The sequence below is a fragment of the Callorhinchus milii genome, unplaced genomic scaffold (genome assembly GCF_018977255.1).
Source record: "Callorhinchus milii isolate IMCB2004 unplaced genomic scaffold, IMCB_Cmil_1.0 Scaffold1, whole genome shotgun sequence".
In the NCBI taxonomy this organism is placed as follows: Eukaryota; Metazoa; Chordata; class Chondrichthyes; order Chimaeriformes; family Callorhinchidae; genus Callorhinchus; species Callorhinchus milii.
The window spans coordinates 78613932-78632963 of NW_024704742.1; positions in this window are offsets into that span (position 1 = coordinate 78613932).

Consider the following 19032-nt stretch of genomic DNA (forward strand, 5'->3'; position numbering starts at 1 on the left):
AAACTGGTTAAGGTCAAATCAAATAGCAAGGAGTATCCTTAGAGTAATTAAAACACATGGCATTGCCTATCCATATCCAAAATAGAAGAGGATATGGGAATACTCCACCTGACCTAGGTGGAATCTGAGTTTAACCCTTCTCCTGAAGACTTGTTCTGGTCAAACAGTGTTGAACTTATGGGGAAACCCATAAACACAAGAACAACAACAAAATTAGACTTATAGAGCGCCTTTCATGTCGGGAGGATGTCCCAAAGCGCTGAACAGTCAGGTGTCGGGCTCGAGCATGGGGGAGGGATGGTATAGGGGTGAGGGAAGGCAGAGAGGTGGGAGGGAGACCAGAGGCACAGTCGAAGAGAAGGGTCTTGAGACCGGCCTTGAAGGAGATACGGGAAGAAGAGAGGAGAAGAGATCATGGGATGGACTTCCAGAGTGTGGGGGCGGAGAGGCTGAAAACCCGGTCACTGATGGTAGGGTAGGTCGGGCGGGAGACATGGAGTAGACCGGAGCCCAATGAATGGAGGGGTCCGATAAGTCACGATGCTTAAGAATATCCACAAATGTATGCTACCCACATATGGAAATTTGCACTCTGAACCTGAAGGAATTCCAGAAAGTATTAGGCACAGGTTGGTAAGAACCAGAAATTGGGGACCTTACAGAATTTGTTGGGATACCACTGGAAATTAAGCAGCTAACACCATATGGCTTGCCATTGAGATCACTATCTGGCAAGCTTTTCACTGTTTGTCCAACTAGGACCTCCCTACCCATTAGGGTTTGGCTTGCAGGTTTAATGGGTGTGAAGTGGAAAGAAATGTGGGTCCGATGCGGAGTTTGAACCCCAAACCTTCCAAGTCATAGGTGAGAGTGCTACCAACTAAGCCGGTTGACATGTTGATATCATATACACATTTGTCCCACAAAATATAGGCAATTAATTTTACAGTATATTCTGTTAAGTGCTTTGAGACATCTCTAAGATGCTATATAGAAAATGCAAGGATTATTATTATTATTATATTCAGGTACATCACATAACACTCACAGCACTCGCAATTTTTTCTAAATCTCAGGAATACAAAATGTGCCATGGGTAAAAATATTCACAAAGGACATTGTACTAGCACCAACACAACACATGAACCATACCATTTTGGTCATTGACATATTCCCACCTTACAAAAAAGAATGTGAGGCTGTACATGTCAGAGCAGAGACAACACAAGCTTTGAAGCTTAAATAGAAGAAAAAAATAAAGACCTTCTTCAATTCTAATCCCTGGTTGAACACATTTTTCAATGTTATGTAAAATGATATATACCTCTGAGGCAACATAGAGAAAGCACTTGAATCCATACACAATAAATTAATTACAGAAACCAGTTAATGATTAAGATTTAGCTTTAGTGTAGAATTAACAAAAGCAGCCCTCCAGCCATTTGGCTACTTTAAATAAAATAGAATTTCCAAACGATAAGTCGCATGTAGGAGTGGGACTGCACAAAAATGTTATTTAGCAAAATGCGTTTTCCACAGTTTTACTGTTGCCTGATTTTCTCTCCTCCTCTCATGAAGGTAATAATTCATACTGAAGTATGTTTGCTTCTAATGCAAATGCCTGCAGTGGAATTGTTCAGGATATATGCTGTCGTTCAGATGAGATGTTAAATCATGTTCTTGACTGCCTATTCAGATGGATGTTAAAGTTCCTGTATCACTATTGAAGAAGAGAAGGGAGTTTCTCCCAGTTTTCTGGCTAACAATCCTCCAGTTATTTTGTTCATTCATCTCCTAGATGTTTGTGGGATATTAATGTGTACAAATTGGCTACTGTATTTGCCTACAACAATAAATTACATTTGTATAGCGTCTTTCATGCCTCAAATACATTGTTAAGCACTTTGAGCATTTTAACATAAGGCACAATATGAATTGCAAAGAACATTGTTGCAATATATGAATTTACTTTGGAATTTTAGAGGCTAAGACGCGCTATGCTTTTTAAAAGAGCTTTAAAGTCCAGGACTGTCATCTCAGAAATCCTTTGACACTCATAGGTCATTACATCCCAAGCTGCAGAGGATTCAGAGAAACATAACAATTGGTTCCCAGTCTAGAAAATCTAAGTTATGAGGAGAGGCTTGCAGTGCTGAGCTCATTAGAATGCAGAAGATTGAAGTGAACAACTCTTTAAAATGCTAAACAGCATACAAAAAGCAGCTCAATAAAAGATGATCCTAAACATATATAACAGCCATATAACAACAAATGTAATAACCAATCTGTTATATATGTTTAATGTGTAACTTCTCCATTAAATGTAAAACTGTATGAATATATTAAGTAGCACTGCACACAGATAAGAGATGGGCTGCAGTTGAATCTCATTGGTAGTGTGGGGTAGCTGTCAGAATTGACTGTTTCTGAGACTTACTGAGGTTTTCTTCTCTGTGATATTCAATGTGGTATTAATACTGCACATCAGCAGTGTAACTAATTAATCCATCTGAGAGCACAAACATTTTCCATATCAATGAGCCCTCTGCTCATTGATCAATACCATCCAATCTTTCACCAACGATTCCACTCTACATTCATTAACTTCCTTCAGATTTCACACAAGCTTAAAGGGGATGAAGGAACAGAGAGACATGGGGGTTCATATAAAATAAATATCCGAAGGTGGCAAGATAAATAGATAAAGCTCTTAAAAAAACACATGGGATACTAAGATTTATAAATAGGGGCATAGAACCCAAAAGTCAGGAAGTTATGATGAACCTTTGTAAAACACTGGTTAGGCTTCAGCCGGAGTACTGTGTTCAGTTCTGGGCACTACACTTTAGGAAGGATGTCAAGGCGTTGGAGAGGGTGCAATGGAGATTTTCCAGGATGATACCAAGAATAAGGGACTTCACTTATCAAGAGAGGCTAGAGAAGCTAGGATTATTCTTCTGGGAGCAGAGAAGATTAAGAGGAGACTTAATAGAAATTTTCAAAATTATGGGGGGATTTGATAGGGTGATCAAGGAGAAATTATTTCCATTGGTTGGAAAAATAATTTCCACCCAAGGACACAGATTTAAAATAGTTGTTAAAAGAAACAGAGGTGAAATTTTTTCACACAACGAGTTGTTCGGATCTGGAATGCATTGCCTGAAAGGGTGGTGGAAGCCGATTCAATAACAACTTTAAGAGAGAAATGAATAATTATTCGGGAGGACAAGTTTGCAGGGCTATGGGGAGAGAGTGTAAGAGTGGGATTGATCTGGATAGTTCTTTTCAAAGAGCCGGCACAGACACGATGGGCCAAATGGTCTCCTTCTGTGCTGTATAATTCTATGATTCTATGACAGCATTCACTCATTTAGTCCTGCAATGGTGGGAACATGAAATCTTCATCTCATCCACGCCTTTTAAAGGGCAATAAAAATCTTGCCTGGTTCACTATTTGAAGGTACACTGTTTGACACATCCTATCTATGTGTATTTGTGTGTGAGTGTACCTCCCTCTCCAATTCTTGCATTGCCTGTTCATAGTAAGCAAAAATTGTGTTGCTATGTCTGCCTCAAAGCTATGGAACTCACTCCCTGAATCCCTTCGTCTTGCCCCCTCTTTCCCCATTTTCAGGTTGTGCCTAATGACCTTCCTCTTCGACTGCGCCTAGTCACCTTCCCCTTCCCCCTGGCTCGGCATTGGGCTCCACTATTGTTAAGTGCTCTGGGATGTCGCCTGGCGTGGAGGGCGCTATATAAATGCAAGTTGTTGTTGTTGTCTGTTCATTGGACATTAGAATTTTCATGACAGTACAGCAGAGAGACTAATATTCACACGAACTGTAACCAACCCCATTGTGCATACATGGATAACAGATCATTATTCAAAATACAATGTGCAGCACTAACAAAAAGTTTCTGTTACGCCTTCTCTCTCTCTCTTGTTCTCTCTTTATTTTCCTTTCTCTAATTATCTGTACGTGTGTGAGTGTGCACCTCTCTCCAATTCTTTACTGATACCCTACTTTCCACTACCATTTGATAGTTCGCAAATACTGTGCACCTATTATCCTCATGCATGCAGAGAAGAGGAAAAAGGATGATCCTCAATATGTTACGAGCTTTGGTTAGAGAAAAGAGGGCCTTTGAAAGTTGAAAGGAAACATCTCATAGGGGACCTTATAGAAGTATATAATTTGCTAAATGGCAAGGGTAAGACAACCCAGAAGAATACTCTCAGACATATCAGGGTAGTAGGACATGGGAGCACAGATTATAATAACAGTAATAATCCTTGCATTTGATATAGCGCCTTACGATGTCACTGAGACATCTCAAAGCACTTCACAGAATAAATTGTAAAGCGGAGTGACTGAAATTGTGGGTGAAACATTCAGAGTTGTGAAGGGCAAGTTTAGGAAAGACGTATTTCACACACAGAAGGTATTTAACAAGTTGTGAAGGGCAGGATGCTGGATTCATTCAAGGTATTTTAGTGGAAAGATGGTAAGGTGCATGTTCTTGAAGCTTGAGATCTAATGGACCAGAAGACTTTCTTCATCCAAAGCTCTCCAGTGATCTTCAGATGTATAATGAACTTGGCACTGCCTCAATAGGTTTCACCATAAGCTACATTGGGATAGTTTGTAATTCTTTTACAGAGAGGATTTTTAAATAAGTTGGGGTGTAAGAAGGTCAACATTTTGTTTCATAAACAATCAACTGACATCTCAAGGCAAATCTGATCCTGATCCACAGTTTCCTGAAAAAGCAGTAATGTGCTGCTCTACATTGAGATGTGGGTTCTGGTGATGCTTCACCAAGCCAAGCATAGCTGCCTGAATAGAGAGCTATATCCGTTTAAGCAAATGGTCATTTAAGCAAATCTCTCACAGCACCAGACAAAGCTCAAAGCATTCAAGTGTAATAGGATAAATGCAGGTTTCGTGAAAGCAACACCTGAACCAACATAATGCAGATAATTTTGGCAATGGCGAAGCAAAATAAGTCTTAAAGATAATAAGAATTAACGACAACAAAATTACATTTGTATAGCGCTTTTCACATCGGGAGGATGTCCCAAGACGCTGGACAGACAGAGTTACGGACCTGAGCTGGGTGTTGGGTGGAGGGTGGCGGGGAAGAAGGGAGATTGAAAGCATGGTCAAAGAGGAGGGTCTTGAGGTGGGTCTTGAAGGTGGCGAGGGAGGGGGCGAGACGGAGATACTGCGGGATGGAGTTCCAGAGGATGGGGGCAGAGTGGCGGAAGGTCGTTTAAGGTGGGTTGTTAAGTCTACATTTTCTGCAGTGTTTGGAAGCAGACAGTTTTTCACATGGTCAGCTGTGCTTGCTCCTTGTGTTGGTGAGCACCAGCGGATTTGGTGCCAGTGTTACTGGCAACGAACCCACTACTTGGTTTAATCAATGGGGTCTAATTTGCAGATTGTGTTAACCATGTGTAAAGAAACGTATACAGAGGAAATACAGATATCCTAAATTGATATAAAACCATCAATGTATAAGATTTGCAGAATTACCTGGAATCTTGGTCATTAGGTGTTAATGGTATTATTAGGGCTACATGTAAATTTCCAATGTCTATGGTGTGTAAACATGGCTTACACAACTCACATAATTGTTTCCTTTGGACCATAATAATTCAACCATTTAAAAACTGCAATCATATAAAAATTCAACCATATAAATCACTGCAATATATATGATGGGGGAGCCAAAGAGGGTTTTATAAAAAAATTAAATACAATGTGAAGACAGAACTCTTTGTTTTGCTGTCATGCTGAGAGACAGCCAGGGTCAATGTAATGCATGATATTGGGGATCAGATTTGCACATTACAGCAAGCTGGGAGGGGAGGGGTCAAGAGCTATGAATCAGATAAAGCAATCAAAATCTTACAAAGAGAGCTCAATAGTGTGCACAGTTGAGTTTATGATTGTAAATGAAATTCAACACAACTGAACTCAAGATATTAATAACAACACCTTGCATTTATATAGCACCCTTCATGCAAAATTCACTTTACAGTGTGTTCTGTGAAGCGCTTTGGGACGTCCTCCCGACGTGAAAAGCGCTATATCAAATGCAAGGATTATTATTATTATTATTATTAAAATAGCATCTCGGAGTGCTTAACAGTGGCGGAGCTCAACGCCAGGAGTAGGGGGAGGTTACTGTAAGCACAGACAAAGAGGAAGGTCTTCAGTCGTGATCTAATAATAATAATTCAACAATAAACCTTGCTTTTGATATACTGCCTTATCACCTGTATCTCAGCCGGTGGGAGTCGGGGGGGGCGGCGTGTTGGGTGGCCCTAAGCACGATCGAAGGGGAAGGTTTAATTAATAGCAAGATTTCAATGCCTATCAGAAAGTTACATGTCAATCCTGAAGCTCTTGGTTTGCAACATCAGAACTATATAATTGGCTACGGCTACATCTTTCTTCCCCTGTACATTAGCACAACCTTCTCGTAATTACAAGCTAAAATACTGCAGATCATAAGCTACTGAGTGACATTTAATGCAGTGTGACTGATGTTTCCAGGAATCTCTGGCATTCTAAGTAACAATACAATATTACTTAAAGTGGCCTGATTGGCTCTGCAAATGACAGCCATCTAAAAATGATTCAATTTTTTCAAATTTTACTCAATATATACTAATGTGACCAGTTATTCAATTGCCTTCAATGTAACAATGTATGCAATATTTACGTCTGAGAAATAAAAGTGGAAATAAATCACACAAATATTTCTGAATCCTGACACAATTCAATTTTCATTCAGACTTATTTTCCCTTTATTATGATTCCCTTATTTCCTTTAATTATTTCCCTTTATATTACTGATATAAAAGCTTACTAATGCGTCACTTCATAAAGGCGATGTGCAAGGGGAACTGAGTCTTGAAGCTCATGATGGTACATGTGTATAATAACAATAATCGTTGCATTTGATGTAGCACCTTATGACGTCGTTGAGATGCCTGAAAGCGCTTCACAGAATATACTGTAAAGTGGATTGACTTTGCATTTTGTAGGTGAAATCGAAGCCGATTGTGCACAATTCTGTGCAATGATAAATATGTCCTGGCCAACAATCCCCCTATTAAAAAATGATCATTCACTGCAATGATTATTTGTGGGATATTGCTATGCCCAAATTGGCTGCCATGCTTGCCTACAAAATATATGACATTTTTATTTGATCAGCCGGGTGTCTAACACATGCAGAAACCCATGCTTAAGAGTATCAAAACCAAACTGAGAATTCCATGAAATGAATGACCAATTTTATTTTAGGGAATTGTTGGCCACGATACAGGGACAAACTCTCTTCACTTTTTGAGCAGTGTCGTGGGATCTTTAACATCTGCCTGGACAGACAGCAGTGCATTGGAGTGTTAGACTATGATGGTACATATGAATTAAAATCTTGATATGGGCTTGACTCCACAACATTCTGACTCAGACACGAGAGCACGACCGATTGTGCCAGGCTGACACACAAAGTACACAGTCCACTACACCTTCCAATATAGCCCTGAAGTACTTTGAGACATCTTCCAATTGTTTGCCTGTTCAGATGAGTGTTAAAAATTCCACGGTGCTTCAAAATAGATATTTTTTTTCCAGTGGTCTGGCTAAATAGGTCATTTACTTGATGGCTGTTGGTGAGATATTGTTGTGTGCAAATTGTTTTCTGTATTTACCTCCAAAATACAATCTTTATATTACAGTACATGTTGTGGAGCACTTTGAGAATTGAAAGATGCTATATTAAATGCAAGGATTATTAAATTCATTATGTTGCCTGAGGCTCAGAATCTCTCATAGTGTTAGCCTTAAAACCACCATCCAGGACATCCTCCTGACGTGAAAGGCACTATACAAATGTAATTTGTTGTTGTTAAAATGTAAGCAAGAACAGAATTTTGCAAAATTCCTAAATTCAATCTTAATCCAGAATTTTGTTTTCTGCAGTTCAAAATTTAATAATGTTTTCAAGACATTTCCAAAATTTGATCCGATCTTAAATTTTAAATTTCAAGGCAATGATCTGAAAGTTAAGTCCAGTAGAAATATCAGGCTTCTGGTTAGATTCCTGGCTTGTGGTGAGTTAGCCAAGCAGTGTTGCTGAAACTGGGGAGGAAGTATTTCAGTTAACTTCAGCATTATTGGGTACAACAAGTGAAGAACAGCTAAGGTTTCTTTTCGTAATGACAGAGTCCAGATATTGATAACTAAGTGTTCATAGATGACATGCAATAACATTTAACGTCATTTGTAATGTTCCCATTGTACTCATTCTGTCAGGCTTCATATGTTGTCAAAGAGCAACTGGACCATCGCAGTGTATCGCAGATAAGTTAGACAATTATTTTGGGAGGAGAAAAGCATTGAAGAGAGAAAGTAAAATATGTAAGTTAAACATATAAATATGCACAATTATTGAAATAAAGATTATGTTTTTCTCTGTGCAGTGACACACTTTTGCATGATTTATTTGCTATTTAAACGATTCAGTGATAAAATATTTGTAAAACGCAAAATACTGCAGATGCTGGAAATCTGAGACAAAAACAGAAGTCGCTGGGAACGCTCAGCAGGTCAGGCAGCATCTATAGAGAAAGGAAAGTGAGTCAACGTTTTGGTTTCCACGACCCTTCGTCAGAACCGTTCGTGTTTATCTTTCTGAACATCTGGACAAATAAATGAGCGTCTTTGTTTCTTTTCAGTTATTTTCTGACAAATTATTTTGACATTGCAAAACCAATCAAGGACAGCACTGTGAAGGTTGAGTGAGAGGAGAGGTGGTGGAGGAGGATAGAGTGGTCAACAGTGTTAAAGTGTAAACACGTCAACGAGGAGACAGAATTGTTGAGAAGAAAACACATTTTGCATAGGAAACTGAACTTTTTGGAGGCTGCATCAGCAAGGGAGAAGCTAGAATGCTGCTTAAGATCAGAGGAGTTGATGGAAGGAAGATTATCAGTGGAGTCAGGGAAAGGAAGAGGCGGCAGCTGTTTGTTGGACTTGCAAGAGACATGCCTTTGAGGAATTATGAATGATTGTTTGTGCCTCACAAAGGAGATAAAAGTTTATTGATTTTGGTATTGAAGTTTGAGAGGGAGGAAGACTGCACTGAGGGAGTATGATCTGAGGGGCAGAGCATCTTGCAATTTTATAGTGCCTATTACATCAAAAGTCTTGAAATCTAGACTCTGTGAGCCTATCAACAACAACAACAACATTTGTATAACTTCTTTCACGTCAGGAGGATGTCCCAGGCGCTAGACAGGGATTTTCACCCGAGCTGGGGTTGCTATGACGCTCATCCTCGCCCGGCTCCACTGGCTCCAGAAGATCGAGTTCAAAATCTTCATCCTCACTTTTAAATCAGTTACTTACTGACTCACTGATCAATGAAGGATCATGGGATGACCAGATTGGTTTGGATGAAGAAGGTCCTTCGGTCCATCTAATCTCATCCTTGTGGAGCAACTACCCTGCCATCCTCCCATCACAGCATCAAACAGTTTTTTTCTAAATGTGTCAGGTGTTCTGGTTTCTGCGTCCTTTCCTGGCAACCTGTTCCAGTCATTGATTTCTCTTTGAGTAAAGAAGAGCTTCCTGGTAGCTTTATTGAAATTGCTCTTCACAGGTCTAAACGTATGTCCTCTTGTTCTACTGTCTTGTGTGCTATAACAAAGCAATTGTTTATTCAGAAATCTCAAAACTGAGCATTTTGAGAGTTCTCCTTAACTTGGCTAACAGTTCTGCTATCCATTCCCATGCCCTCTCCACACCATGATCGATGGATGAGCTTATTGGGGGCACTTAATAATCGAATTGGATCAGCACATGCAGAAGGTGCAGGGGAAGAGAGGAGAGAATTGAGATTAGGAAAGATGGATTCTTGAAGGAGCAAACAGCAACACAAAAAAGAGGCTGAATGGCCTCCTACTGTGTCATGCATTTCTATGGTTCCATGGGACAAATTATAGTGAATAGGACAATCTTTGAGTCGGCAAAACAATACAGGAAACAAGAAGAAAAACAATAGCACTGCAATCTGAAACTATCTATAGAGAACTTGTGTTTCTGAAAACTAGTTTGCTCTTTAAAACACTTTAAGGTGTCCTCCTGATGTGAAAGACACTATATAAATGTGAATCTGAGTGTATTTTTCAGATGCAGTAAGATAAATACTGCTATGTGTTTAACATGAACTGATAAAACTTTAACTCAGATGTCCCTCTCACATTATAGAATATGTAATGGCATTTCACAAGGTGTTCTCTTACATCTTGCTCTGATTCTCTCTCTGTTATTCTCCTCTTTGTTGCTACTGATTCTTTATTGCCCATCAGTTGCATGAAATGTTAGACTTGTGATAGAATATAACATTTTATCAGACATGTCGAAGTACAAAAGTGCAAGAGGCGAGAAAAATAGCAAGTCAGATATAAGATGGAAGATTTTATTCTCTCAAGGGCTCCTATGAGATATCCTAGATCAATATAAAAACACTTCAGGGTAAACAGCCAAAGCCCTGTTAACACTGTTTGCATGAATAGAGGGAAATCTGCAAAATCTCTGAAGATGGATAGGAGACAGGTTACAGATGTGTATAGAGCAGTGAAAATGCACTGTTTAAAAAAGAAAAATTAAGCCAGTGTGTGCTACAATACCTGTTTTAAGCTGGTCACACTATTGGTAAATAATATGTGAGGGGATGTTTACAACATCTGCTGGTGCCATATATGATGGCCTGTGACAAACATAAGGGAAGTCAACAGGATTCAAAGGGTCTGAACAATTTAAGCAGATGGGTTAAGGAATTGGAGAAGGAATTTTTAATACAGATAAATACTGTGTGAGGCAATGTACCAGACCTGATAGACATTGTACTTGTATTCTGATCTCTTACAGATATATTTACAACTTTTCAGCTGGCACCAGGCTGTCCTTGCAAACTGTGTCTCCAAATTGCTTTTATTTTGTTTTTTAAAAAGTCCAGTACTTATTTCAAAGTTACCTTTTTGATCTGGTGTCTGTGCTTGTCGAAGGTAATTAACTTGACAGCAAACAGAATGGAACTTCTGATTTCATGTTTTCCTGTGGATTAGACTGGGCACAGAGTCACACAGAGTCATTCTATCTATAGTGTTCTGAGAGTGGCTTTATTTAATCTGCAACTACACACAATGTAGTTGGGATATTGGGCATTGCAAACATATGGCTGACTCGAGGCGCTGGCTAAGTGATCTTTATCTCTCATGTCCAGGAAAATACATGGCTTGGATCATTTCACTTTAGGGCGAGAAATATGATCACAAAACGACAAGACTGGTTTGGATAAAGAACGCTCATCCGATCTCATCTCCCCGACCTTCTTCTCATCAGAACATCAAGCTGTTTTTTAAATCAGTCCAGTATCCTGACCTTAATCACCCTAACTAATAACACGTGACACTCGTTAATTACCTTCTGGATAAAAAAATTCCTGGTGTCTGTCCTGATATTGACTTTGCAAAGCTAAATCTGTGTCCTCTTTTTCTGCTGTTTTGCTGCATCCTAAAGAATTGTTTGATTTACTTTCTCAATTCCATTTAAAAATGTTGCCTCTATAAGATCCCCTCTAAGACATCTCTTTTAATACTCAAGAACCCTAAATTAATAAATAATAATATTTGCATTTTGGTATATCTCCTTTCAAGTGAGGAGGACGTTCCAAATTACTTTGCGGGATTTAGTGTAAAGTGCAGTTACTGTGTGTTTTATGGGCAAATTTCAACCCACTGGATTTAATAGAGCTTCTCTGGTGGATTTTCTTTACATAGAGGGTGGTGACACTGTGGAACTCATGATCAAGTGATGTGATTGAAGCAACAACAACAACAAATTAAATTTGTATAGCACCTTTCACATCAGGAAGAAAGTATCAATGCATCTTAAGAGGATATTCAATACATGTAATCATGAAAGAAGGGAACAGAGAGATTTGGGGTGGGGAGGCTAAGAAATAGGATGGATGGAAGCTTATGTGGTTTGCCAGCAAAGGCATGTTTTGTGTTGTAAATTCTATGTATTTAATTATATGTGTGAATGAAATATTGGAGGTAACTGGCACCGGGGATTTAATGAAAGAATCTGGGCTTTACCTCACTGGCATTAATATTTGCACATGATGGAGCAGAGAGTCATGGATTATTTAACAAAGTCACCTTTAATGCTGAAGCATGGTATTAAACACTTGGAGGGAATTTACAGATAACTTAGCATTGCTGTTTAATGACATTTGAGATAGATGCCTGGAGTATGCTTTCACAATTGTGAAACCACTAAGCGTAATTAAATCAGATGTACCAGGAATGGAACTGACTGAGTGGGAAATACAACATTTTTGAAGGACGAGCAAATCTAATACCTTAAGGATGTCTAAGTTGCAAGATTCTTTATTATGCATTTCATATTTTGTCTGTAATTGTGACTCCACACTTGGAAATGTGTTCCTGTTGTAAAACACTTTTAAGGTATGCTTTATGGCTTAATAGTATAAATGATTTCAAATACAATTGTGTGAAATTATTCTGGTCACATTCTTCCAGAGAAGCAAGGTTTTATGTCTCGACCACAGAGACTTTGACAACGAAACTAAGACCTGAAATTTGTCATGGTTTTAGGCTTAAAAATAAGATCATATAACATTTTTGAAAAGTATTAACTTCAGTCTTGATTTGTGAGACAGATCTTAAAAGTCTCTTTACTAGCTGTGGGACGTTGTTATGCACAAATTCACTGCCATACTCACCTACAAAATATACAGTCATTACACTCTACAGTAAGTGCTGTGAAGCACTTTGAGACATCCAATGTGAAAAGCACCCATAAAAATGCAAGGATTATTATTATTTTAATCCTTGAATATGAAAGCCTTAATACACCAATGATGCAGAATAGGCTGGCGGTGGATATGTCCTATGTTGTTGCCAATTTACTGAGACACTTGAGGGTGAAGGGTCAAGGCTGCACAATCAAGATCAAAGACCAGGAGAGAAGATTAAATAATTAGTTCCTATTAAGACTGGTTGAGGTTCAAAATTCTGTGCAATATAGGGAGAAGGGAAGATTATATGTTATCAAAATAACAAATTGTTCTGCATATTTTATATACATTTTAAACCTTAAAAGAACTATGATAATTATGGCAAAGTGATTTTCAACAAGGTTTAGGTTCCTCTGATGATCATTGCAACTGCGTCTTATAAAATTATATCAAGCTCTTGTTCAGACTGCTACAGTGTAATCACTTTTAAGTATTCTCCAAATAACTTGGTAATGAGGTTTAACAAGAGGTGCTGACTTGTCTGTTCATACAGGGGCGAACAACACAGAAACCAATCAATTAAACAATCATTACACTGCACTATAATTTAGCTGCTGATTTGATCCCCTGAGATTTGAAGCTGTTCTTGCTGCTGAAGATCCCATCTTCACAGAGTATACTTCAATATGATAAGACAGAGTATCTAAGGTTAAGCAATTAACACTTAATGGCAGTGTAGTAGAAATTGTGGGATGAAAATTGCAATATTACATATTGGTAGATAAATATGGTTGTATGTTTTGTGGGAGAACACCCAAAACTTGGCTGAAAAACTGGGAGAGAAAGCATTGTCCAAAACAATGATGACCAAATGGCCCTTGTGACTATTTTAAGCATGCATAACGTGTAATCCCTGATCCAGAAGGTCAGGGTTTGATTTGTAATGGGTTGGGGGTTGGTATTTAGTCTCATACCTGTCATTAAAGACAGGATTGTGGGCAGACATGTTTAACTGCCATATCTGGACCATTCCTTAAATAGCCCTGAAATTCATTAAGGAATGAAAGGTGTTTAGGAATATTGCAATTTTCACATCAAAGTCTTAAATTGTGACAACAATCTTTACATTTGGTATAGCACCTTTCACATCGAGAGGATGCCTCAAAACGCTTCACAGGATTTACTATAAAGAATAGTGCCTGTGTATTTTATTGGTGAAGGATAAGTAGCTGAGATTGAAATAGTCTTTATTATTTAATTGTGGTGTATTTCACTTTTGATTAACCACATCCTGCAATGAGCACACATCTTCTTGCAAATCGTCCAATTTTAAGGTAATTTTAATTTATTAAAATAAAAATGTACGCAGAATTGTTGAATTCTTAAATTCAGTCCAAATTTGGAAGCCAGTTCTTTTTAAAAACTGGGGAAAACCAGCTTCCCAATTGAGATCCCATATCGGAAATTAATTTACTCTACACTGCAAGTGTTATCTGATCTATTCAGAAACACTTAAACCATAAATGTTAAGAAATAGAAGATCAAAGAAATTGTATCAACTATCCTCTAGCTCTGCTAAACCAGTTGATTTAAGCTGCCACCAGAGATTTGCAGTATTAAGTATTAATCATTAAGGATGACAGTGTACTGTTCAGGGTATTTGTACAAGTGAAAGTTTCTAATGTCTGTATTTTATTTTCAGTATGTGAGAAGGAAAAGTAAAGTGAGTTCTCTGCTTGTTGGACCTCCCAACTCTTCTCTCTACAAGTTGCAGATCATCCAGAACTCTGCAGCTCATGTCCTATCCCGCACCAGACACCGTGACCCTATTACCCCACCCTCTCCCAGCTCCACTTGCCATCCCCCAGAAGATAGAGTTCAAAATCCTCGTCCTCTCCTTCAAGGCCCTCCACGACCTTGCTCCTTCCTACCTCCGTGACCTGCTTACCATATCAACCTGTCCTTTACCTCCACTCAGTAGGCTCTGGCCTGCTCCACATCGCCCGCCTGGCCCACTCCACCATTGGTGTTTGGGCCTTCAGCCTCTCTGCCCCCACCTGTTGGAACTCCATCCCACAGTCCCTTCACCTCGCTCCTTCCCTTGCCAGCTTCAAGACACATCTCAATCCCTCCTCTTAGACTGCGCCTTCGGCCACCCTCACACCCTCCCTGCCCTCCATCCCATTCCCAGCCCCCTACTTGGGTGCCAATCCCTTGGGACATCCTCCCGACATGAGACATCTCAATAATGTGATATGGTGCTATAATAAATGCAAGAATTCGTATTATAAATCATTATTACTTTAGTAAAATGGTTTTGATGGTGGTTCTGTGTACAGTAATTTATGGTGGCAGATGGTTAATATGTGAAGACTCTGGCAGGGTGAAACTTAGAAGACAACACCATCCGGAGCCAATCGAGCTGTTTTCAGAAAAAGGCTTTGATGCTGGTTCAACAAGCACAATACGGAGATCTTCTGACCATGGAGGACAACTTATATTAGCTTCACTTACAGTGGGAAAAGGAAATGTGAAGACCGTGGTTTCATAAGGAGTGTGGTGAAGGAGGAGTCTGAGCTCCAGGGGCAATTATCTCTGAAATCTCAATAATTATATATTTTTGGACAAAGGAGAAATGGATAGTTGGAAGTGACACATAGGGTTAATTTTCTCATTGGACCCAAGCTATCCTGCCTGAAGATGATGATGGAATGCAATGATTTGGAGGGGCATCGAAGAGGGAGACTTTGGAGAGGAAGGGATGAGCTTGGAAGGCAACGATTTGTTCTCGGAACTGGGAAGAAAGGGTAGATTGGAAAAAGGCTACAGCATGGAAGAGTAGAATGGGGGTTACTTGAGAAGAGAATTATGACAGCAGTTTGGTCAGGGGGAGTACTGTACTCATAGATAAATAATTTTAATGATGGAATAAAGTGCTTTATCAAATGCAAAAATTATAATTATTTTAATCTTATTTATAAAAAAATTAAAAATTAAAACTGCATGTCCTACAGATGCGGAAAGCTGAAATGCAAATATCAAATCTCAGTAAACTCAAATACGGGAATATTCAGGAATATGAGGCCTGAAATTCCACCTAGTCTTAGCCTGTTAGACCATTTGGCTTAAAATTTACGCAAAATTGTTGAATTCTTAAACATTTTGGAAGCCAGTTCATTTTAAGAACTGCGGAAACAGGGCTTCCAAATTGAGAATGAATTTTCCATTATTCTGTGTGATGAAAAACAAAATAGTCACACAGGCTAAGATTGGTTGGAATTTTAGGTCGAGGATGCAGGTCTACAGTGCCACAGTGCTCTGAGGATTGTTATTGTGGAATATGTTGTTAACCATATCCATTATTCTCACTTGCCATTTATCCATCTGCCCTTTTCCCCCTTTGGCAAGCTTTCATCACCACCAAACACAACTGCTGCAATCCTGCCAATTTATTATTGCAAGAATTGCACAAGTTGAGTTCTATCGTTAATAACCTGCCATGGTTATGTCCATCGGGAGGGGAAAGAATAAGGCAGCATTTCAAAAGGAACATAAATCCAGTAAAAATGCAACCTTCATGTCGCTGGTTGCTGTAAATAAGTTTGATGTGCTAAAAGAAAAATCAATAATCTTGGGAATACCTGTTAAATAGAACCATTTTTCCTAAGGACTTTGGTACATCTGTAATTGGGGAGGATTGCTTTCTGTTCCAGAGATGACGTGCTCACTGCAGTGCTCAGCTTCACAGTTTTCTTCCCTGCCAGATTCAAATAGAGTGTAGGGCAGCGGTGGCCAACCTTTTTGGTCATCCAACCAAATACATCTTTCTTTATTGAATTTTGGGGCATCAAGAAATAGCCTGCCCAATACCTGCCCAGTCCAGCCAAGTCTGCACCAAATCGATATCCTGTTTCCAGCATCTACCAAGGCGCGATACCCATAGCGTGGTCATAAATTAAGAAAATTCAACAAAGAAAAATGTATTTGGTTGGTTGGCTGACCGAAAAGGTTGGCCACACTAGCGTAGGGCATAAATTCTCTGCAAAAATGGCTTACTTAAAACACAAGGGAAAGCAGGCCATACACGTGCTTTAGCGAGCAGACCATGTGCAGCACTGCTAAGTATTCATGGATATACAGTGGGCTCACAGCTTTAATAATTAATACACTACAGTATGGAGCTCACTTACACTGATTTCAGTCTGGATTATCAGGGAGATGGCAGTTCCCATAAGTGGATGCATCCGTTATGATACAGAGGCTATATCTGTCTATATCAGACTGTAAGGCTGGTGTTGGGTGGGGGGGGGGGGTTCTAACAATGTTGTAATCAAATAGATTTTACAGGATAAAATGTATTGCAGTTTCAATATGGTTAATTAAAAAGTATTTAGCCTCAGTATTTTCTGTTGAATAGATTAGAGTTGGGAGCAAATTGTTTTGTTTAATAAAATATAAAATGTTTGCAAGTAATAAGAAAAAATAAGCTAATTGAGGGTCTGGATGCTTCTCATATTGCTTTTACATTGCTAATTTGCCTTGTGAGATACATGAACTATACATGAACATTATTTATACAGAACAAAATAATTGTCTCTGTGTTGCGCAAACAAGTGTACGAAAGCTGATGTTCAGGTTATAATGTGTCCATGCACTGTGCACTGAGATTGAATAAAAAGCACAGAGGGAAAGAAATCATTCAGAAAGAAGTTGTTTCAATGATTACCAGGAGGAAAGTGTCAGACTGAATCTTGCACACTTTGATACATTATCATGCTTTCAATGTCCTGGTGTTGTTGACTGAGCATCACAAAACAGCAGCAATGAACGCCAGAATTTCCCAGGAGTATGTGAGGAGTATGTTTAGCAGTTTATCAGAATCCAATGGGCTACATTGAGAGGTATGTCAGACTACAGTAGGATACATTGTTAGATATGTCAGAATACAATGTGGTACATTGAGCGGTATGTCAGAGTACACTGGGCTACAATCTAAAGTTTGTCTAGAAGGAATTATATTTAAAGCTGCCTTGTGTGGAAAACACATTTTACAGGAGGGATTCCAAATCAGCTTCCTTTCAAGTAGCAGGTATTTTCATTTGATTTGCAGGCACTGGTGTCTGAGCACAGCAGACAGTGTGATGTTTGTCTTAAATATACTGTTTAAGATGGCGAATGAAGGTGGAAGCAAAACACAGCATATTATTAGTGTGTGAATGTAATGAAAACCCTCTACAATATGCTGATAAAACTAGATTATTAAAATGATAGCGGAGATGTTGACAATTAAATATCTGATTGACAGGTTGTCAGGCAGTTGTCAGGAGCAACACACATAAATGCAGATTTTGATGCTTCTGAGGTGCCCCGATTTGAAGTCAGCCTCAGTGCTGTTGGAGTTCGAATAGTGCATTCGACAGGCACTTCTGGAAAACTGCACTCCTTGTACTCACTTGATGCCCTCCAAAGCCATGAATTTCCCCAGTAATTTTCTCCCCTCCCCAAATTGGTTATTTTTTGGAGTGTTCCGGTTGGCGTATGGGGGGGGGGGGGGGGGGCGGGTGGTGAGGTTCCTCCTCAAAGCAGCGAGCAGCACTTGTAGGTGTTTTATGATGAGGGTAGTGGTGGTGGTAGTGGTGATAATGGGGAGTGGAGCTGTAAATTTACTCTATGTTCTTACCATTTCAGAGCTAATCCAGAATTTGGGACGTATCAGTCTACCTCAGTTGGTAGGAAGCACTCATCTGAATAAGAAGATTGTGGGTTCTAGTCCCACATCAGAACTTTGAACTCACATAGTGCACACTGAGTCTCCAATTCAGTGCTGGGGGAGTCCTGCATTGTCAGGATGCTGCCCTTTGGATGAGATGTTAACCCAAGGTCCAATCTGCCTGCTCAAGTGCATATTATGATCCCACATAGCGTTACTCGACAAGGGGAGGGGGTTTCTTTCAGTGTCCTGGCCAACAATCTTCCAAATATAATTGGTCATTCACTTCATGGCTGTTTGTGGGACACTGTTGTGCTCAAATGGACTGCTGTGTTCATTCACAAAATACACAGTCACTTTGCAGTAAGTTCTGTGAAGTGCTTTGAGATGTCCTCCTGATGTGAAAGATGCTGTAGCAAAAGCAAGAATTATCATTGTAACGCTACCACATACAAGTTTTTTTCTTTTTTTTA